The sequence below is a fragment of the Callospermophilus lateralis genome (assembly GCF_048772815.1).
Source record: "Callospermophilus lateralis isolate mCalLat2 chromosome 11 unlocalized genomic scaffold, mCalLat2.hap1 SUPER_11_unloc_3, whole genome shotgun sequence".
Classification (NCBI taxonomy): Eukaryota; Metazoa; Chordata; class Mammalia; order Rodentia; family Sciuridae; genus Callospermophilus; species Callospermophilus lateralis.
Window position 1 is genome coordinate 66,609 of NW_027510155.1, and position 23,032 is coordinate 89,640.

Here is a 23,032-nt window from a genome sequence, read left to right on the forward strand (position 1 = left end):
CGCTGGCCATTTAGGTTTATTTAAAGGAGTGTTTAGAAAACAGGTGAGACAGACTGATTAGATTCAGTATGTATGTTGGCGTTGTTTTTCTAGGCCTGAATTTTTCACATTTCAATTAATTGTAGGTTAAGTAGCAGGCAGATTCTTCACTGGGCTTCAAATGTGATAAAGTTGCTTCTTATTTTTAAGAAGGCCGTTGCAATCCTGCATTTATTTTACACCTCAGTGCTTGTTTTACACACAAGCACACACGCCCACACACCACACACACCAACAAACACACAAACACATAATTAGAGCACATTTAACACTCAAATAAAGCTTTACCTACTAATTCATAACTAGGGTATTTTTTTAATAAGTATTGTGTCTTGGTCTCTACTGGGGAAACATTCTTCAATGTGAGTTCTCTGGTTTGTTGCAGGGCAGTGAATGTTCACTTGTTGGCAATGATATAGAAGTGGGGAGTAAGAGTTTAAAAGTTTTTACAGTAGGTAGGCAGAGTCAGAGTATGGAATCTAAGAATAAGAAATTGGGGAATTTCCTCTTTGTTTCTTCATTTCAATCTCCTAATAATTCATGTATATTTTCCAAAAGTCTCCCAGAAAACAAGGACTAGGTCAATCCACATATCAGTGAACCATAGCAGAATGCGATTCTGAATTTCATATAAACAGTCATAAAATCCAAAAGACAGGTGCTGGGGTTTTGGCTCAGCACTAGAGTGCTGGCTTCACACTTTCAAAGGTCCTGAGTTGGATCCCCAACACCATGTGTGAAAGGAATGAATGAACCAATGCATGAGTGTATGATGAATGAATTAAAGGTATCAGGAGGAGGAGGAGGAGGAGGAGGAGGAGGAGAAATAGAAGAAGATGATGAGTAATTTGACAGAAGGGAAAAAGGGGAGGAGAGTGAGTTTAAAGTGTGGTTTCCAATTCCCAAACGTTAAATTACAGCAGACGGGATAGAGAGAGAAGATGGGAGGGCAGGAGAGGGGGGATAGTAGAGGCCAGAAAAGGTAGCAGATTACAACAGTTACTAATATGGCATGGTGGAGGCGATCCCCCACTCACTGTCTTGACAGGGTCACAGTGAGAAAAAGTGTTGGCAAAGCCGCTCTCCCACTTTCTTGACAGGGTCACAGTGATTATGAATGCTGGCAAAGCCACGCTGGTTGGTGGGTAACCGAAACCATGAGACCCTTTTTTATGTAACTGGGACTTTGCATTTTCCTGCTTATGTTTCTCACAGGAGGCATGAGTATGTTAAATGCCAAACAAATTAAATTTCAGATGGCTAGAACAGAACAGGTAGTTCAAGCCTTGGAGGCCGTTCTACCCACCCCTCAGCATATCAATGACAAAGTAAAAGGCTATTCTTCTATCTTAGTACATTGTGGACAAACCTAATAATGGACAACAATCATCCTCTGAAAAACAAATTCTTTGAGAACTAGTGCACCTTGACTGAGAAACAAACTCTTTGAGAACTAGTGTACCTTGACTGAGAAACAAAGAAACTCTTCGAGAAAGCAGCTCAACCAGTTTTATGAGAATAAATGTAGGAATCAATTAAAATAGGTTTATAAAACACAGTTTTAGAATAATGTTAGAAATATTATTTTATTTAGATTCTTAAGTTTATTAATTCTTAAGTCTTTAAGTTGTATAGGTTTCTGATATGTTTTAAGGATGATTCATAAACTTTAGGATATTTTAAATATAAGATTTAAAGGGACTTTTTTAGATGGGAATTTTGAATTAGAAATAAAGTACAAGTGTACTTTAGGTTAATGATTGGCTAGGAGACTTAGAGTCTGGTTACGTAGTTTGGCATTAGTTAATAAGGAAATAACATATCTTGGGAAAAATAGTAAATCTTGGGAAAATCTGAAGGATGTAAATTGGTGACATGTTTTATTGATGATTCTGTACTTTGATGATTGTATGGCTGGGGGTCATATCCTGGAAGAATGTAGATCGGTGTGCTCTCAATCATGGTTAAGGAAATGTCATGTCTTGGCAAAGTTTTAAATTATATAATCAATGACGTATTGTGAATCTATAATGATGAGAAAAATTATAATAAAAAGGGGACCCAGAGAAAGCTGCTTTAGCTCTCTCTCTGGAGATTGCTCAAACGGAACGACTCCTGTCTCATCATTTCGCCGACGCCACTCCTCCTTCAGGACTCCCTGGACCCCGCTGGGGCTGGACCCCGGCAATGGCATTTTGTAAAAACGTGGATGTGTAAACAATGAAAATGTTTTTCTAGGCCTGAATTATTCACATTTCAATTAATTGTAGGTTAAGCATCAGGCAGATTCTTCACTGGGCTTCAAATGTGATAAAGTTGCTTCTTATTTTTAAGAAGACCGTTGCAATCCTGCATTTATTTTACACCTCAGTGCTTGTTTTACACACAAGCACACACGCCCACACACCACACACACCAACAAACACACAAACACATAATTAGAGTACATTTAACACTCAAATTAAACTTTACCTATAATTCATAACTAGGGTATTTTTTTAATAAGTATTGTGTCTTGGTCTCTACTGGGGAAACATTGTTCAATGTGAGTTCTCTGGTTTGTTGTAGGGCAGTGAATGTTCACTTGTTGGCAATGATATAGAAATGGGGAGTAAGAATTTAAAAGTTTTTACAGTAGGTAGGCAGAGTCAGAGTATGGAATCTAAGAATAAGAAATTGGGGAATTTCCTCTTTGTTTCTTCATTTCAATCTCCTAATAATTCATGTATATTTTCCAAAAGTCTCCCAGAAAACAAGGACTAGGTCAATCCACATATCAGTGAACCATAGCAGAATGCGATTCTGAATTTCATATAAACAGTCATAAAATCCAAAAGACAGGTGCTGGGGTTTTGGCTCAGCACTAGAGTGCTGGCTTCACACTTTCAAAGGTCCTGAGTTGGATCCCCAACACCATGTGTGAAAGGAATGAATGAACCAATGCATGAGTGTATGATGAATGAATTAAAGGTATCAGGAGGAGGAGGAAGAGGAGGAGGAGGAGAAATAGAAGATGATGATGAGTAATATGACAGAAGGGAAAAAGGGGAGGAGAGTGAGTTTAAAGTGTGGTTTCCAATTCCCAAACGTTCAATTACAGCAGACGGGATAGAGAGAGAAGATGGGAGGGCAGGAGAGGGGGGATAGTAGAGGCCAGAAAAGGTAGCAGAATACAACAGTTACTAATATGGCATTTTGTAAAAACGTGGATGTGTAAAAAATGTGATTGTGCAATCTGAATATGGGGTCAAAATGGGAGTTCATAACTCACTTGAGTCTAATGTAGGAAATATGGTATCTCAAGAGCTATGTAAGGTTTTAAGCAACCAATATAAAAAAGAGGTCTTCATTTTTCTTTGTAGTTGAGATCTCCTGTTTCCGTGACATGTTTAGTTGTGTTCTCTCCTTTAGTCCTCCCATGCTCTAGTTATTCTGATATGGAAAAACTAGCTGAAATGCCCAACCAGTCTCTAAATCAGTGACACTTTTTCATTAAGCCTAAAGTCACTTTACATTTGCTACAGTCATACTAAATACACTTCTTTGTTGGGAGTTTAAAAGATATTTCCATCAGCTAGATTACAAGTACCTAGAACTCCCATTCTTGTTTATGTAAGAGTGGCTTCATCAGATTAAATGCTGTTCTCTGGAATGACATAAAATAGGAATCATTTACTCGTAAGATTCCTACGTAAACCATCTTTATTTACAAAATAGTATCTTAAGGATTATTGTTTCATTGAGCTTCAATTGGAGCCAAAGTATAGTCAATTACTGAAGTAAAAGCAGTTACTTAAAAACTAAAAATGAGAGATAAGTCAAATTACATTTGAAGAGAGAGCAACAGCATGAGGTTTCTTGTTTGGTTCTGGATGTTGAGTAACAGGCTCATTTGCAGGTGGAAGGAACCCTTCAGGGAACTCACTTGTACTTTCAGAATGGGGGTGTAGAGGGCTGAATTCCAGCTCTTGGGGGAAGATTGTGAGGAAAACCCCCTCCCTGCATAGACACTTCGCATTGGAAATGGAGTGGGTGGCGGGTCAGGTGGAACATAATCTCCAGGTTCCCAGACAAGTTTCCTGGGAGAATTGGAGGAAAAAAAAGGTCCTCTTCTCATGAACTGACTCCTTGGGTCAACTGGAAGCAAGGCACCTCTGACTGGAGGGAAAGGTGCCAACACAGAGCCAGAGCCAGTTGCTTGGTTTTCAGCATGGAGAGGTGAATCAGGCACATCAGAATCCAAAGGAGGCATATTAGGAATTCTGTGTTCTGCTGGTCCCGATGCTCTACCACAATTTGAGTAAAACCTATCTTGCCTTTGTAGAGGAAGACGTGCATCAGAAGAATATGGTTGGCCTGGCGGAGGGATCATCAGCCTGCTGGCCTGTTCCCCTGGAGGAGAGAGTGGCCCAGTCTGAGAAGGTGCTCTCTGAAAATCAGTGAACTTATGACAGCTGGATTCTCTTCCTTTACTGCTAGTCGCATGGTCCAGAGGATTCTCCAGGGCCCCTTGACCCTCCTCCTCCTCCCACTGGAGTGAAAGGTGAGAGTGTGAGTGGACCACTCTTTTCCAAATTAGGAGGTCTCCATTCAGATGAAGGGTGACCTATTGGTGAGGGCCCATTTGGAGAAGGCTTTCTGCCCATTGCTGAGTTGGAAACATCCAGTGCATCATAGGGATCTTTTTCTACAAGTTCAAATCTAAGCTCCTTCTCAGTTAATTTTTGTCTGTTGCGTGCATTTTGTTTCCTGAAATAACTGAGGTTTCTTTCAGCAATCCGAGCTGCCAACTCACTAGCATGTGCTTCTTTCTCAGAGGAAATAATCTTCCCCAGACAGGAATGAATGGTACTCTGCAATTGTTCTTCAAGATATTGGGCTCTCTTTCTGTAGGTCTCCAGCTCTTTTATTGTATGGCTCATCTTTTCTTCGACTTTGGAAAGTTTCTCCTCTTGCTCCACACGGTAGTTTTCCTCCACTCTTAATTTCCTGTGCAGTTTCATCATATTTTCTTGATAGCGTTCCATCATGACTTTAAAGTTCTTCTGTAGGGTCTCATTCTCACTTTGCAGCTGTGCATTTTCTGACTGCAAGGATGGGATGCCTGTACAGTCTGCAGACTTTTAAGGTGTTCTGTAAGATCTTCCGTGGTTTTCTCCACTTCAGATGAGAAAGTACATTTTTGAATTCTTCCTCCTTCCAAGATTTCTAAGGAGGCCTTTAGCTTATCACCATAAACCAGGTTCCTCAAAGCTCCTTTGGACTCCTCCTCCAAGTGAGCACCAATTTCAGGTTCACTCGTCTTTCCCAGTTCCAGGTGACCACCATCCCTTTGGGCTCCCAGGCTTGGAGAAGACCTATCCATCATCTTCAGCAAGCATTCACTCAGAAACTCCATGTGATTTTCTGTGTCCCTTAGAACTTGTTCTCCAGCTACTTTAGAGTCCTCTAATATGATTTTTGCTTTATATTGGACACCTCCTTGTTCCCTCTGTGCTTCAGCTTCTCCTTGTATTGTTGGTCTCTGCGTTTGCGGAAGTAGGGATCCTTCATTCAAAACCTCTTTGATTGCCAGCTTCAGTTCTTCCTCATTCACTTGAAAGAGTCTCCAGTTTGTTTTAGCTTCAGCTATTTGTGATCTGAGGGATTCAGATTCACCTTGGAGGGACTGTATCCTTCTTGATAGATGCGCCATCGTTTCATCCTGTTGACCATGTTGAGCCTTCTGTGCTTTGAGCTCTTCTTCTAGAAAGAGCACTTCAACGCCATGGCTGGATTCGGACCTATGCAGCTTTTCGTCGGTTGCCTCCAGCTGTCGTGCTTCCCTGGAACCCTTCTCAAACCTGCAATCCTTTAAAGATGATTCTAAGCCTCCATGTTCTTGTTCAACAAGGCTCACTTTTTCAAGAAGTCCACATTTTGCCTCAATAAGTCCAGCAAGATTTAGAGCCAGCCTTTTTTCTCTTCCCACGTAAAGCCTGCTACGAACCGACTGAAAACCTCTCCAGAAAAGTGAGAGAACAGCGGAAAATCCAAGAGCTGTACACATCACCAACTCCCAAGGAAAGCCATAAGGAAGATGGCCTGGCTTCATGTCTCCAAACAATGCTGCCACAACCCTGGGTGCTTCTTCCAGAACCACCCACTAGTATGGCTGAGAGGCAGCCCTTGGCTCCTCCATCACGCCAACACAGCTTTGGCTCTTGCCACCACAACCACAGCCTGCCCAGGCAGGCCAACACAGGCTGTGGACACTCAGGTGTTTCGTCAGGAACTCCAACCTGCACCAGGCAACGGAGCAGACCACTGTGATCCCCTTCAGGGGCTGGGCGTATGGTGGGTGGTGGGCGTATGGCAGTGGGAGCCATGATCAAAGGCTCCCAGGAGCCTTGTTGTGCTCAACTGCCCTTCAGGGGAGTATTGTCCGCTTCCCTACCCGGTGCATCCTCAAGTGCCACAGGTTTAGGTCCCTCCCACTCCAGCCAGAGAGAATTGCTCTCCATGCCACCCACCCCTTGATTTAGTTTAGGCCAGGCCAAGGCCGGGTTAGTAGGAAGATTCCATCCAGTCATAATAACATTCAGTTTGATGTCACTCAAATTCTAAAGCTGACTAAACTGTTCAAACAGCTTTTATGGCCTATATTGGTCTTTGTGTCCCTTGCCTTTTGTTTGAGTGACTCAGTCATTTCCCTGCCCTTGTGCTCTCCCTATTTCCTACCTTCCTTCCTCCCTTCCTGGTTTTTCTCCTTTTCTTCTTCCTTCTTTTCTACCTCCCTCCATCCCTCCAACTTTGCCTTCCTCCCTTCCAACTTTCTCTCTCCCTTCCCTTCCTTCTCTTTTCTTGCAAGTGTTTGGGGTGAAAGTCCATGGCAGGCCAGCCCCAAGCTAGGCAAGGTCACTGCCACTGAGCTACAACATCCCCAGACCTGTTGCCACTTCCTATGCAAGTAATTTGAATTATCTCTAAAGAGAAACTCTCACATGAGTCTACTTTCAAAGTAATTTCAGAAGAGTTGCTAACATGGGCATTAATCAGTCATGACAAGTCATTTTTGAAAAGCACGGCACAGCTAATGTTCCTCAGAAGAAGGAGTTGAGAACTTTAGTTGGTTTTCAGGTCAGCATTTCTAGACTAGTACAAACCCTCCTAATCCTGATCTCTCCTTAGTCCTATGATTTCTTTAAGTGTCCCCTTTGCTCCTGTTCATGGAGTCATGTGTACAGAAATTATACCTGGTTCTATTGAACTCTACTTAATTCTTTCTCACCTCTGTGCTCCTTTTGCCAAGTCACTCCTCAACACTTACTGTAACCCTTTCAATTTTTTGTCCATTTTCATTTAAAAAACTCTTTCAAAAATTGAACCATTTCGCATGCAGATACAGTCTTCTTGATCTGCTATTAATCCCCCACTACTGACATTGTAAGTTATTGAAATGTACACTTCCAGACCGTTTTCAGATTTTTGATTTCTGTATATCTATCTGTCTATCTATTTACAAACATAACATGGTATTCTGAGAGTATCGTTCTGCTTTTGGAGCTCTACATTGTGTTTTTCAGAAGCAGGCCTATTACACAGAGATGAATCCATGTTACCTAGATTGAGTTCAAACCGGAATGTGCACTCAGATTCCCATTATATTGTTCTACCTACTAATGGACAGTTCAGTTATATCCAGACCTCACCACCTCCCCCATTAAGTAAAACCCTTGTGAAGAGACATGTAGATGCCTTTATGAACATATTGATAATTTTTCATGGCAGTGTTTTCCAAAAACCAGTTAGTAAAATCAATTTATTCCTTTGCAGCCTGAAATTACCTTCATTCCAGTTTACTGGTATAAGAACCGCAGTATATCAGCAACAATTCTCCAATAGTAGTTCAGGCAGAAGTCATTCTAGATAACAATCAGTGCCGGATCCTCCATGTATTTTACACAGCCCATGACAGGGGACATCCGTCCACTCGTTTAGAACAACTGATGTTTTACGCTGGCCATTTAGGTTTATTTAAAGGAGTGGTTAGAAAACAGGTGAGACAGACTGATTAGATTCAGTATGTATGTTGGCGTTGTTTTTCTAGGCCTGAATTTTTCACATTTCAATTAATTGTAGGTTAAGTAGCAGGCAGATTCTTCACTGGGCTTCAAATGTGATAAAGTTGCTTCTTATTTTTAAGAAGGCCGTTGCAATCCTGCATTTATTTTACACCTCAGTGCTTGTTTTACACACAAGCACACACGCCCACACACCACACACACCAACAAACACACAAACACATAATTAGAGCACATTTAACACTCAAATAAAGCTTTACCTACTAATTCATAACTAGGGTATTTTTTTAATAAGTATTGTGTCTTGGTCTCTACTGGGGAAACATTGTTCAATGTGAGTTCTCTGGTTTGTTGTAGGGCAGTGAATGTTCACTTGTTGGCAATGATATAGAAATGGGGAGTAAGAGTTTAAAAGTTTTTACAGTAGGTAGGCAGAGTCAGAGTATGGAATCTAAGAATAAGAAATTGGGGAATTTCCTCTTTGTTTCTTCATTTCAATCTCCTAATAATTCATGTATATTTTCCAAAAGTCTCCCAGAAAACAAGGACTAGGTCAATCCACATATCAGTGAACCATAGCAGAATGCGATTCTGAATTTCATATAAACAGTCATAAAATCCAAAAGACAGGTGCTGGGGTTTTGGCTCAGCACTAGAGTGCTGGCTTCACACTTTCAAAGGTCCTGAGTTGGATCCCCAACACCATGTGTGAAAGGAATGAATGAACCAATGCATGAGTGTATGATGAATGAATTAAAGGTATTAGGAGGAGGAGGAGGAGGAGGAGGAGGAGGAGAAATAGAAGAAGATGATGAGTAATTTGACAGAAGGGAAAAAGGGGAGGAGAGTGAGTTTAAAGTGTGGTTTCCGATTCCCAAATGTTCTATTACAGCAGACGGGATAGAGAGAGAAGATGGGAGGGCAGGAGAGGGGGTATAGTAGAGGCCAGAAAAGGTAGCAGAATACAACAGTTACTAATATGGCATTTTGTAAAAACGTGGATGTGTAAACAATGAAAATGTTTTTCTAGGCCTGAATTTTTCACATTTCAATTAATTGTAGGTTAAGTAGCAGGCAGATTCTTCACTGGGCTTCAAATGTGATAAAGTTGCTTCTTATTTTTAAGAAGGCCGTTGCAATCCTGCATTTATTTTACACCTCAGTGCTTGTTTTACACACAAGCACACACGCCCACACACCACACACACCAACAAACACACAAACACATAATTAGAGCACATTTAACACTCAAATAAAGCTTTACCTCCTAATTCATAACTAGGGTATTTTTTTAATAAGTATTGTGTCTTGGTCTCTACTGGGGAAACATTGTTCAATGTGAGATCTCTGGTTTGTTGCAGGGCAGTGAATGTTCACTTGTTGGCAATGATATAGAAATGGGGAGTAAGAGTTTAAAAGTTTTTACAGTAGGTAGGCAGAGTCAGAGTATGGAATCTAAGAATAAGAAATTGGGGAATTTCCTCTTTGTTTCTTCATTTCAATCTCCTAATAATTCATGTATATTTTCCAAAAGTCTCCCAGAAAACAAGGACTAGGTCAATCCACATATCAGTGAACCATAGCAGAATGCGATTCTGAATTTCATATAAACAGTCATAAAATCCAAAAGACAGGTGCTGGGGTTTTGGCTCAGCACTAGAGTGCTGGCTTCACACTTTCAAAGGTCCTGAGTTGGATCCCCAACACCATGTGTGAAAGGAATGAATGAACCAATGCATGAGTGTATGATGAATGAATTAAAGGTATCAGGAGGAGGAGGAGGAGGAGGAGGAGGAGGAGAAATAGAAGAAGATGATGAGTAATTTGACAGAAGGGAAAAAGGGGAGGAGAGTGAGTTTAAAGTGTGGTTTCCAATTCCCAAACGTTAAATTACAGCAGACGGGATAGAGAGAGAAGATGGGAGGGCAGGAGAGGGGGGATAGTAGAGGCCAGAAAAGGTAGCAGATTACAACAGTTACTAATATGGCATGGTGGAGGCGATCCCCCACTCACTGTCTTGACAGGGTCACAGTGAGAAAAAGTGTTGGCAAAGCCGCTCTCCCACTGTCTTGACAGGGTCACAGTGAGGATGAATGCTGGCAAAGCCACGCTGGTTGGTGGGTAACCGAAACCATGAGACCCTTTTTTATGTAACTGGGACTTTGCATTTTCCTGCTTATGTTTCTCACAGGAGGCATGAGTATGTTAAATGCAAAACAAATTAAATTTCAGATGGCTAGAACAGAACAGGTAGTTCAAGCCTTGGAGGCCGTTCTACCCACCCCTCAGCATATCAATGACAAAGTAAAAGGCTATTCTTCTATCTTAGTACATTGTGGACAAACCTAATAATGGACAACAATCATCCTCTGAAAAACAAATTCTTTGAGAACTAGTGCACCTTGACTGAGAAACACCCTCTTTGAGAACTAGTGTACCTTGACTGAGAAACAAAGAAACTCTTCGAGAAAGCAGCTCAACCAGTTTTATGAGAATAAATGTAGGAATCAATTAAAATAGGTTTATAAAACACAGTTTTAGAATAATGTTAGAAATATTATTTTATTTAGATTCTTAAGTTTAGAAATTCTTAAGTCTTTAAGTTGTATAGGTTTCTGATATGTTTTAAGGATGATTCATAAACTTTAGGATATTTTAAATATAAGATTTAAAGGGACTTTTTTAGATGGGAATTTTGAATTAGAAATAAAGTACAAGTGTACTTTAGGTTAATGATTGGCTAGGAGACTTAGAGTCTGGTTACGTAGTTTGGCATTAGTTAATAAGGAAATAACATATCTTGGGAAAAATAGTAAATCTTGGGAAAATCTGAAGGATGTAAATTGGTGACATGTTTTATTGATGATTCTGTACTTTGATGATTGTATGGCTGGGGGTCATATCCTGGAAGAATGTAGATCGGTGTGCTCTCAATCATGGTTAAGGAAATGTCATGTCTTGGCAAAGTTTTAAATTATATAATCAATGACGTATTGTGAATCTATAATGATGAGAAAAATTATAATAAAAAGGAGACCCAGAGAAAGCTGCTTTAGCTCTCTCTCTGGAGATTGCTCAAACGGAACGACTCCTGTCTCATCATTTCGCCGACGCCACTCCTCCTTCAGGACTCCCTGGACCCCGCTGGGGCTGGACCCCGGCAATGGCATTTTGTAAAAACGTGGATGTGTAAACAATGAAAATGTTTTTCTAGGCCTGAATTATTCACATTTCAATTAATTGTAGGTTAAGCATCAGGCAGATTCTTCACTGGGCTTCAAATGTGATAAAGTTGCTTCTTATTTTTAAGAAGACCGTTGCAATCCTGCATTTATTTTACACCTCAGTGCTTGTTTTACACACAAGCACACACGCCCACACACGACACACACCAACAAACACACAAACACATAATTAGAGTACATTTAACACTCAAATTAAACTTTACCTATAATTCATAACTAGGGTATTTTTTTAATAAGTATTGTGTCTTGGTCTCTACTGGGGAAACATTGTTCAATGTGAGTTCTCTGGTTTGTTGTAGGGCAGTGAATGTTCACTTGTTGGCAATGATATAGAAATGGGGAGTAAGAGTTTAAAAGTTTTTACAGTAGGTAGGCAGAGTCAGAGTATGGAATCTAAGAATAAGAAATTGGGGAATTTCCTCTTTGTTTCTTCATTTCAATATCCTAATAATTCATGTATATTTTCCAAAAGTCTCCCAGAAAACAAGGACTAGGTCAATCCACATATCAGTGAACCATAGCAGAATGCGATTCTGAATTTCATATAAACAGTCATAAAATCCAAAAGACAGGTGCTGGGGTTTTGGCTCAGCACTAGAGTGCTGGCTTCACACTTTCAAAGGTCCTGAGTTGGATCCCCAACACCATGTGTGAAAGGAATGAATGAACCAATGCATGAGTGTATGATGAATGAATTAAAGGTATCAGGAGGAGGAGGAAGAGGAGGAGGAGGAGAAATAGAAGAAGATGATGAGTAATATGACAGAAGGGAAAAAGGGGAGGAGAGTGAGTATAAAGTGTGGTTTCCAATTCCCAAACGTTCAATTACAGCAGACGGGATAGAGAGAGAAGATGGGAGGGCAGGAGAGGGGGGATAGTAGAGGCCAGAAAATGTAGCAGAATACAACAGTTACTAATATGGCATTTTGTAAAAACGTGGATGTGTAAACAATGTGATTGTGCAATCTGAATATGGGGTCAAAATGGGAGTTCATAACTCACTTGAGTCTAATGTAGGAAATATGGTATCTCAAGAGCTATGTAAGGTTTTAAGCAACCAATATAAAAAAGAGGTCTTCATTTTTCTTTGTAGTTGAGATCTCCTGTTTCCGTGACATGTTTAGTTGTGTTCTCTCCTTTAGTCCTCCCATGCTCTAGTTATTCTGATATGGAAAAACTAGCTGAAATGCCCAACCAGTCTCTAAATCAGTGACACTTTTTCATTAAGCCTAAAGTCACTTTACATTTGCTACAGTCATACTAAATACACTTCTTTGTTGGGAGTTTAAAAGATATTTCCATCAGCTAGATTACAAGTACCTAGAACTCCCATTCTTGTTTATGTAAGAGTGGCTTCATCAGATTAAATGCTGTTCTCTGGAATGACATAAAATAGGAATAATTTACTCGTAAGATTCCTATGTAAACCATCTTTATTTACAAAATAGTATCTTAAGGATTATTGTTTCATTGAGCTTCAATTGGAGCCAAAGTATAGTCAATTACTGAAGTAAAAGCAGTTACTTAAAAACTAAAAATGAGAGATAAGTCAAATTACATTTGAAGAGAGAGCAACAGCATGAGGTTTCTTGTTTGGTTCTGGATGTTGAGTAACAGGCTCATTTGCAGGTGGAAGGAACCCTTCAGGGAACTCACTTGTACTTTCAGAATGGGGGTGTAGAGGGCTGAATTCCAGCTCTTGGGGGAAGATTGTGAGGAAAACCCCCTCCCTGCATAGACACTTCGCATTGGAAATGGAGTGGGTGGCGGGTCAGGTGGAACATAATCTCCAGGTTCCCAGACAAGTTTCCTGGGAGAGGTGGAGGAAAAAAAAGGTCCTCTTCTCATGAACTGACTCCTTGGGTCAACTGGAAGCAAGGCACCTCTGACTGGAGGGAAAGGTGCCAACACAGAGCCAGAGCCAGTTGCTTGGTTTTCAGCATGGAGAGGTGAATCAGGCACATCAGAGTCCAAAGGAGGCATATTAGGAATTCTGTGTTCTGCTGGTCCCGATGCTCTACCACAATTTGAGTAAAACCTATCTTGCCTTTGTAGAGGAAGACGTGCATCAGAAGAATATGGTTGGCCTGGCGGAGGGATCATCAGCCTGCTGGCCTGTTCCCCTGGAGGAGAGAGGGGCCCAGTCTGAGAAGGTGCTCTCTGAAAATCAGTGAACTTATGACAGCTGGATTCTCTTCCTTTACTGCTAGTCGCATGGTCCAGAGGATTCTCCAGGGCCCCTTGACCCTCCTCCTCCTCCCACTGGAGTGAAAGGTGAGAGTGTGAGTGGACCACTCTTTTCCAAATGAGGAGGTCTCCTTTCAGATGAAGGGTGACCTATTGGTGAGGGCCCATTTGGAGAAGGCTTTCTGCCCATTGCTGAGTTGGAAACATCCAGTGCATCATAGGGATCTTTTTCTACAAGTTCAAATCTAAGCTCCTTCTCAGTTAATTTTTGTCTGTTGCGTGCATTTTGTTTCCTGAAATAACTGAGGTTTCTTTCAGCAATCCGAGCTGCCAACTCACTAGCATGTGCTTCTTTCTCAGAGGAAATAATCTTCCCCAGACAGGAATGAATGGTACTCTGCAATTGTTCTTCAAGATATTGGGCTCTCTTTCTGTAGGTCTCCAGCTCTTTTATTGTATGGCTCATCTTTTCTTCGACTTTGGAAAGTTTCTCCTCTTGCTCCACACGGTAGTTTTCCTCCACTCTTAATTTCCTGTGCAGTTTCATCATATTTTCTTGATAGCGTTCCATCATGACTTTAAAGTTCTTCTGTAGGGTCTCATTCTCACTTTGCAGCTGTGCATTTTCTGACTGCAAGGATGCCTGTTCAGTCTGCAGACTTTTAAGGTGTTCTGTAAGGTCTTCCGTGGTTTTCTCCACTTCAGATGAGAAAGTACATTTTTGAATTCTTCCTCCTTCCAAGATTTCTAAGGAGGCCTTTAGCTTATCACCATAAACCAGGTTCCTCAAAGCTCCTTTGGACTCATCCTCCAAGTGAGCACCAATTTCGTGTTCCCTCGTCTTTCCCAGTTCCAGGTGACCACCAACCCTTTGGGCTCCCAGGCTTGGAGAAGACCTATCCATCATCTTCAGCAAGCATTCACTCAGAGACTCCATGTGATTTTCTGTGTCCCTTAGAACTTGTTCTCCAGCTACTTTAGAGTCCTCTAATATGATTTTTGCTTTATATTGGACACCTCCTTGTTCCCTCTGTGCTTCAGCTTCTCCTTGTATTGTTGGTCTCTGCGTTTGCGGAAGTAGGGATCCTTCATTCAAAACATCTTTGATTGCCAGCTTCAGTTCTTCCTCATTCACTTGAAAGAGTCTCCAGTTTGTTTTAGCTTCAGCTATTTGTGATCTGAGGGATTCAGATTCACCTTGGAGGGACTGTATCCTTCTTGATAGATGCGCCATCGTTTCATCCTGTTGACCATGTTGAGCCTTCTGTGCTTTGAGCTCTTCTTCTAGAAAGAGCACTTCAACGCCATGGCTGGATTCGGACCTATGCAGCTTTTCGTCGGTTGCCTCCAGCTGTCGTGCTTCCCTTGAACCCTTCTCAAACCTGCAATCCTTTAAAGATGATTCTAAGCCTTCATGTTCTTTTTCAACAAGGCTCACTTTTTCAAGAAGTCCACATTTTGCCTCAATAAGTCCATCAGGATTTAGAGCCAGCCTTTTTTCTCTTCCCACGTAAAGCCTGCTACGAACCGAATGAAAACCTCTCCAGAAAAGCGAGAGAACAGCGGAAAATCTAAGAGCTGTACACATCACCAACTCCCAAGAAAAGCCATAAGGAAGATGGCCTGGCTTCATGTCTTCGGACAATGCTGCCACAACCCTGGGTGCTTCTTCCAGAACCACCCACTAGTATGGCTGAGAGGCAGCCCTTGGCTCCTCCATCACGCCAACACAGCTTTGGCTCTTGCCACCACAACCACAGCCTGCCCAGGCAGGCCAACACAGGCTGTGGACACTCAGGTGTTTGGTCAGGAACTCCAACCTGCACCAGGCAACGGAGCAGACCACTGTGATCCCCTTCAGGGGCTGGGCGTATGGTGGGTGGTGGGCGCATGGCGGTGGGAGCCATGATCAAAGGCTCTCAGGAGCCTTGTTGTGCTCAACTGCCCTTCAGGGGAGTCTTGTCCGCTTCCCTACCCGGTGCATCCTCAAGTGCCACAGGTTTAGGTCCCTCCCACTCCAGCCAGAGAGAATTCCTCTCCATGCCACCCACCCCTTGATTTGGTTTAGGCCAGGCCAAGGCGGGCTTAGTAGGAAGATTCCATCCAGTCATAATAACATTCAGTTTGATGTCACTCAAATTCTAAAGCTGACTAAACTGTTCAAACAGCTTTTATGGCCTATATTGGTCTTTGTGTCCCTTGCCTTTTGTTTGAGTGACTCAGTCCTTTCCCTGCCCTTGTGCTCTCCCTATTTCCTACCTTCCTTCCTCCCTTCCTGGTTTTTCTCCTTTTCTTCTTCCTTCTTTTCTACCTCCCTCCATCCCTCCAACTTTGCCTTCCTCCCTTCCAACTTTCTCTCTCCCTTCCCTTCCTTCTCTTTTCTTGCAAGTGTTTGGGGTGAAAGTCCATGGCAGGCCAGCCCCAAGCTAGGCAAGGTCACTGCCACTGAGCTACAACATCCCCAGACCTGCTGCCACTTCCTATGCAAGTAATTTGAATTATCTCTAAAGAGAAACTCTCACATGAGTCTACTTTCAAAGTAATTTCAGAAGAGTTGCTAACATGGGCATAAATCAGTCATGACAAGTCATTTTTGAAAAGCACGGCACAGCTAATGTTCCTCAGAAGAAGGAGTTGAGAACTTTAGTTGGTTTTCAGGTCAGCATTTCTAGACTAGTACAAACCCTCCTAATCCTGATCTCTCCTTAGTCCTATGATTTCTTTAAGTGTCCCCTTTGCTCCTGTTCATGGAGTCATGTGTACAGAAATTATACCTGGTTCTATTGAACTCTACTTAATTCTTTCTCACCTCTGTGCTCCTTTTGCAAAGTCACTCGTCAACACTTACTGTAACCCTTTCAATTTTTTGTCCATTTTCATTTAAAAAACTCTTTCAAAAATTGAACCATTTCGCATGCAGATACAGTCTTCTTGATCTGCTATTTATCCCCCACTACTGACATTGTAAGTTATTGAAATGTACACTTCCAGACCGTTTTCAGATTTTTGATTTCTGTATATCTATCTGTCTATCTATTTACAAACATAACATGGTATTATGAGAGTATCGTTCTGCTTTTGGAGCTCTACATTGTGTTTTTCAGAAGCAGGCCTATTACACAGAGATGAATCCATGTTACCTAGATTGAGTTCAAACCGGAATGTGCACTCAGATTCCCATTATATTGTTCTACCTACTAATGGAGAGTTCAGTTATATCCAGACCTCACCACCTCCCCCATTAAGTAAAACCCTTGTGAAGAGACATGTAGATGCCTTTATGAACATATTGATAATTTTTCTTGGCAGTGTTTTCCAAAAACCAGTTAGTAAAATCAATTTATTCCTTTGCAGCCTGAAATTACCTTCATTCCAGTTTACTGGTATAAGAACCGCAGTATATCAGCAACAATTCTCCAATAGTAGTTCAGGCAGAAGTCATTCTAGAAAACAATCAGTGCCGGATCCTCCATGTATTTTACACAGCCCATGACAGGGGACATCCGTCCACTCGTTTAGAACAACTGATGTTTTACGCTGGCCATTTAGGTTTATTTAAAGGAGTGGTTAGAAAACAGGGGAGACATACTGATTAGATTCAGTATGTATGTTGGCTTTGTTTTTCTAGGCCTGAATTTTTCACATTTCAATTAATTGTAGGTTAAGTAGCAGGCAGATTCTTCACTCTGCTTCAAATGTGATAAAGTTGCTTCTTATTTTTAAGAAGGCCGTTGCAATCCTGCATTTATTTTACACCTCAGTGCTTGTTTTACACACAAGCACACACGCCCACACACCACACACACCAACAAACACACAAACACATAATTAGAGCACATTTAACACTCAAATAAAGCTTTACCTACTAATTCATAACTAGGGTATTTTTTTAATAAGTATTGTGTCTTGGTCTCTACTGGGGAAACATTGTTCAATGTGAGTTCTCTGGTTTGTTGTAGGGCAGTGAATGTTCACTTGTTGGCAATGATATAGAAATGGGGAGTAAGAGTTTAAAAGTTTTTACAGTAGGTAGGCAGAGTCAGAGTATGGAATCTAAGAATAAGAAATTGGGGAATTTCCTCTTTGTTTCTTCATTTCAATCTCCTAATAATTCATGTATATTTTCCAAAAGTCTCCCAGAAAACAAGGACTAGGTCAATCCACATATCAGTGAACCATAGCAGAATGCGATTCTGAATTTCATATAAACAGTCATAAAATCCAAAAGACAGGTGCTGGGGTTTTGGCTCAGCACTAGAGTGCTGGCTTCACACTTTCAAAGGTCCTGAGTTGGATCCCCAACACCATGTGTGAAAGGAATGAATGAACCAATGCATGAGTGTATGATGAATGAATTAAAGTTATCAGGAGGAGGAGGAGGAGGAGGAGGAGGAGGAGGAGGAGAAATAGAAGAAGATGATGAGTAATTTGACAGAAGGGAAAAAGGGCAGGAGAGTGAGTTTAAAGTGTGGTTTCCAATTCCCAAACGTTAAATTACAGCAGACGGGAATGAGAGAGAAGATGGGAGGGCAGGAGAGGGGGGATAGTAGAGGCCAGAAAAGGTAGCAGAATACAACAGTTACTAATATGGCATTTTGTAAAAACGTGGATGTGTAAACAATGAAAATGTTTTTCTAGGCCTGAATTTTTCACATTTCAATTAATTGTAGGTTAAGCATCAGGCAGATTCTTCACTGGGCTTCAAATGTGATAAAGTTGCTTCTTATATTTAAGAAGGCCATTGCAATCCTGCATTTATTTTACACCTCAGTGCTTGTTTTACACACAAGCACACACGCCCACACACCACACACACCAACAAACACACAAACACATAATTAGAGTACATTTAACACTCAAATAAAGCTTTACCTATACTTCATAACTAGGGTATTTTTTTAATAAGTATTGTGTCTTGGTCTCTACTGGGGAAACATTGTTCAATGTGAGTTCTCTGGTTTGTTGTAGGGCAGTGAATGTTCACTTGTTGGCAATGATATAGAAATGGGGAGTAAGAGTTTAAAAGTTTTTACAGTAGGTAGGCAGAGTCAGTGTATGGAATCTAAGAATAAGAAATTGGGGAATTTCCTCTTTGTTTCTTCATTTCAATCTCCTAATAATTCATGTATATTTTCCAAAAGTCTCCCAGAAAACAAGGACTAGGTCAATCCACATATCAGTGAAGCATAGCAGAATGCGATTCTGAATTTCATATAAACAGTCATAAAATCCAAAGACAGGTGCTGGGGTTTTGGCTCAGCACTAGAGTGCTGGCTTCACACTTTCAAGGGACCTGAGTTGGATCCCCAACACCATGTGTGAAAGGAATGAATGTACCAATGCATGAGTGTATGATGAATGAATTAAAGGTATCAGGAGGAGGAGGAAGAGGAGGAGGAGGAGGAGTAATAGAAGAAGATGATGAGTAATTTGACAGAAGGGAAAAAGGGGAGGAGAGTGAGTTTAAAGTGTGGTTTCCAATTCCCAAACGTTCAATTACAGCAGACGGGATAGAGAGAGAAGATGGGAGGGCAGGAGAGGGGGGATAGTAGAGGCCAGAAAAGGTAGCAGAATACAACAGTTACTAATATGGCATTTTGTAAAAACGTGGATGTGTAAACAATGTGATTGTGCAATCTGAATATGGGGTCAAAATGGGAGTTCATAACTCACTTGAGTCTAATGTAGGAAATATGGTATCTCAAGAGCTATGTAAGGTTTTAAGCAACCAATATAAAAAAGAGGTCTTCATTTTTCTTTGTAGTTGAGATCTCCTGTTTCTGTGACATGTTTAGTTGTGTTCTCTCCTTTAGTCCTCCCATGCTCTAGTTATTCTGATATGGAAAAACTAGCTGAAATGCCCAACCAGTCTCTAAATCAGTGACACTTTTTCATTAAGCCTAAAGTCACTTTACATTTGCTACAGTCATACTAAATACACTTCTTTGTTGGGAGTTTAAAAGATATTTCCATCAGCTAGATTACAAGTACCTAGAACTCCCATTCTTGTTTATGTAAGAGTGGCTTCATCGGATTAAATGCTGTTCTCTGGAATGACATAAAATAGGAATAATTTACTCATAAGATTCCTATGTAAACCATCTTTATTTACAAAATAGTATCTTAAGGATTATTGTTTCATTGAGCTTCAATTGGAGCCAAAGTATAGTCAATTACTGAAGTAAAAGCAGTTACTTAAAAACTAAAAATGAGAGATAAGTCAAATTACATTTGAAGAGAGAGCAACAGCATGAGGTTTCTTGTTTGGTTCTGGATGTTGAGTAACAGGCTCATTTGCAGGTGGAAGGAACCCTTCAGGGAACTCACTTGTACTTTCAGAATGGGGGTGTAGAGGGCTGAATTCCAGCTCTTGGGGGAAGATTGTGAGGAAAACCCCCTCCCTGCATAGACACTTCGCATTGGAAATGGAGTGGGTGGCGGGTCAGGTGGAACATAATCTCCAGGTTCCCAGACAAGTTTCCTGGGAGAGGTGGAGGAAAAAAAAGGTCCTCTTCTCATGAACTGACTCCTTGGGTCAACTGGAAGCAAGGCACCTCTGACTGGAGGGAAAGGTGCCAACACAGAGCCAGAGCCAGTTGCTTGGTTTTCAGCATGGAGAGGTGAATCAGGCACATCAGAGTCCAAAGGAGGCATATTAGGAATTCTGTGTTCTGCTGGTCCCGATGCTCTACCACAATTTGAGTAAAACCTATCTTGCCTTTGTAGAGGAAGACGTGCATCAGAAGAATATGGTTGGCCTGGCGGAGGGATCATCAGCCTGCTGGCCTGTTCCCCTGGAGGAGAGAGGGGCCCAGTCTGAGAAGGTGCTCTCTGAAAATCAGTGAACTTATGACAGCTGGATTCTCTTCCTTTACTGCTAGTCACATGGTCCAGAGGATTCTCCAGGGCCCCTTGACCCTCCTCCTCCTCCCACTGGAGTGAAAGGTGAGAGTGTGAGTGGACCACTCTTTTCCAAAGGAGGAGGTCTCCTTTCAGATGAAGGGTGACCTATTGGTGAGGGCCCATTTGGAGAAGGCTTTCTGCCCATTGCTGAGTTGGAAACATCCAGTGCATCATAGGGATCTTTTTCTACAAGTTCAAATCTAAGCTCCTTCTCAGTTAATTTTTGTCTGTTGCGTGCATTTTGTTTCCTGAAATAACTGAGGTTTCTTTCAGCAATCCGAGCTGCCAACTCACTAGCATGTGCTTCTTTCTCAGAGGAAATAATCTTCCCCAGACAGGAATGAATGGTACTCTGCAATTGTTCTTCAAGATATTGGGCTCTCTTTCTGTAGGACTCCAGCTCTTTTATTGTATGGCTCATCTTTTCTTCGACTTTGGAAGGTTTCTCCTCTTGCTCCACACGGTAGTTTTCCTCCACTCTTAATTTCCTGTGCAGTTTCATCATATTTTCTTGATAGCGTTCCATCATGACTTTAAAGTTCTTCTGTAGGGTCTCATTCTCACTTTGCAGCTGTGCATTTTCTGACTGCAAGGATGGGATGCCTGTTCAGTCTGCAGACTTTTAAGGTGTTCTGTAAGGTCTTCCGTGGTTTTCTCCACTTCAGATGAGAAAGTACATTTTTGAATTCTTCCTCCTTCCAAGATTTCTAAGGAGGCCTTTAGCTTATCACCATAAACCAGGTTCCTCAAAGCTCCTTTGGACTCATCCTCCAAGTGAGCACCAATTTCGGGTTCACTCGTCTTTCCCAGTTCCAGGTGACCACCATCCCTTTGGGCTCCCAGGCTTGGAGAAGACCTATCCATCATCTTCAGCAAGCATTCACTCAGAGACTCCATGTGATTTTCTGTGTCCCTTAGAACTTGTTCTCCAGCTACTTTAGAGTCCTCTAATATGATTTTTGCTTTATATTGGACACCTCCTTGTTCCCTCTGTGCTTCAGCTTCTCCTTGTATTGTTGGTCTCTGCGTTTGCGGAAGTAGGGATCCTTCATTCAAAACCTCTTTGATTGCCAGCTTCAGTTCTTCCTCATTCACTTGAAAGAGTCTCCAGTTTGTTTTAGCTTCAGCTCTTTGTGATCTGAGGGATTCAGATTCACCTTGGAGGGACTGTATCCTTCTTGATAGATGCGCCATCGTTTCATCCTGTTGACCATGTTGAGCCTTCTGTGCTTTGAGCTCTTCTTCTAGAAAGAGCACTTCAACGCCATGGCTGGATTCGGACCTATGCAGCTTTTCGTCGGTTGCCTCCAGCTGTCGTGCTTCCCTTGAACCCTTCTCAAACCTGCAATCCTTTAAAGATGATTCTAAGCCTTCATGTTCTTTTTCAACAAGGCTCACTTTTTCAAGAAGTCCACATTTTGCCTCAATAAGTCCAGCAAGATTTAGAGCCAGCCTTTTTTCTCTTCCCACGTAAAGCCTGCTACGAACCGACTGAAAACCTCTCCAGAAAAGCGAGAGAACAGCGGAAAATCCAAGAGCTGTACACATCACCAACTCCCAAGGAATGCCATAAGGAAGATGGCCTGGCTTCATGTCTTCGGACAATGCTGCCACAACCCTGGGTGCTTCTTCCAGAACCACCCACTAGTATGGCTGAGAGGCAGCCCTTGGCTCCTCCATCACGCCAACACAGCTTTGGCTCTTGCCACCACACCACAGCCTGCCCAGGCAGGCCAACACAGGCTGTGGACACTCAGGTGTTTGGTCAGGAACTCCAACCTGCACCAGGCAACGGAGCAGACCACTGTGAGCCCCTTCAGGGGCTGGGCGTATGGTGGGTGGTGGGCGTATGGCGGTGGGAGCCATGATCAAAGGCTCCCAGGAGCCTTGTTGTGCTCAACTGCCCTTCAGGGGAGTCTTGTCCGCTTCCCTACTCGGTGCATCCTCAAGTGCCACAGGTTTAGGTCCCTCCCACTCCAGCCAGAGAGAATTCCTCTCCATGCCACCCACCCCTTGATTTGGTTTAGGCCAGGCCAAGGCGGGGTTAGTAGGAAGATTCCATCCAGTCATAATAACATTCAGTTTGATGTCACTCAAATTCTAAAGCTGACTAAACTGTTCAAACAGCTTTTATGGCCTATATTGGTCTTTGTGTCCCTTGCCTTTTGTTTGAGTGACTCAGTCCTTTCCCTGCCCTTGTGCTCTCCCTATTTCCTACCTTCCTTCCTCCCTTCCTGGTTTTTCTCCTTTTCTTCTTCCTTCTTTTCTACCTCCCTCCATCCCTCCAACTTTGCCTTCCTCCCTTCCAACTTTCTCTCTCCCTTCCCTTCCTTCTCTTTTCTTGCAAGGGTTTGGGGTGAAAGTCCATGGCAGGCCAGCCCCAAGCTAGGCAAGGTCACTGCCACTGAGCTACAACATCCCCAGACCTGCTGCCACTTCCTATGCAAGTAATTTGAATTATCTCTAAAGAGAAACTCTCACATGAGTCTACTTTCAAAGTAATTTCAGAAGAGTTGCTAACATGGGCATAAATCAGTCATGACAAGTCATTTTTGAAAAGCACGGCACAGCTAATGTTCCTCAGAAGAAGGAGTT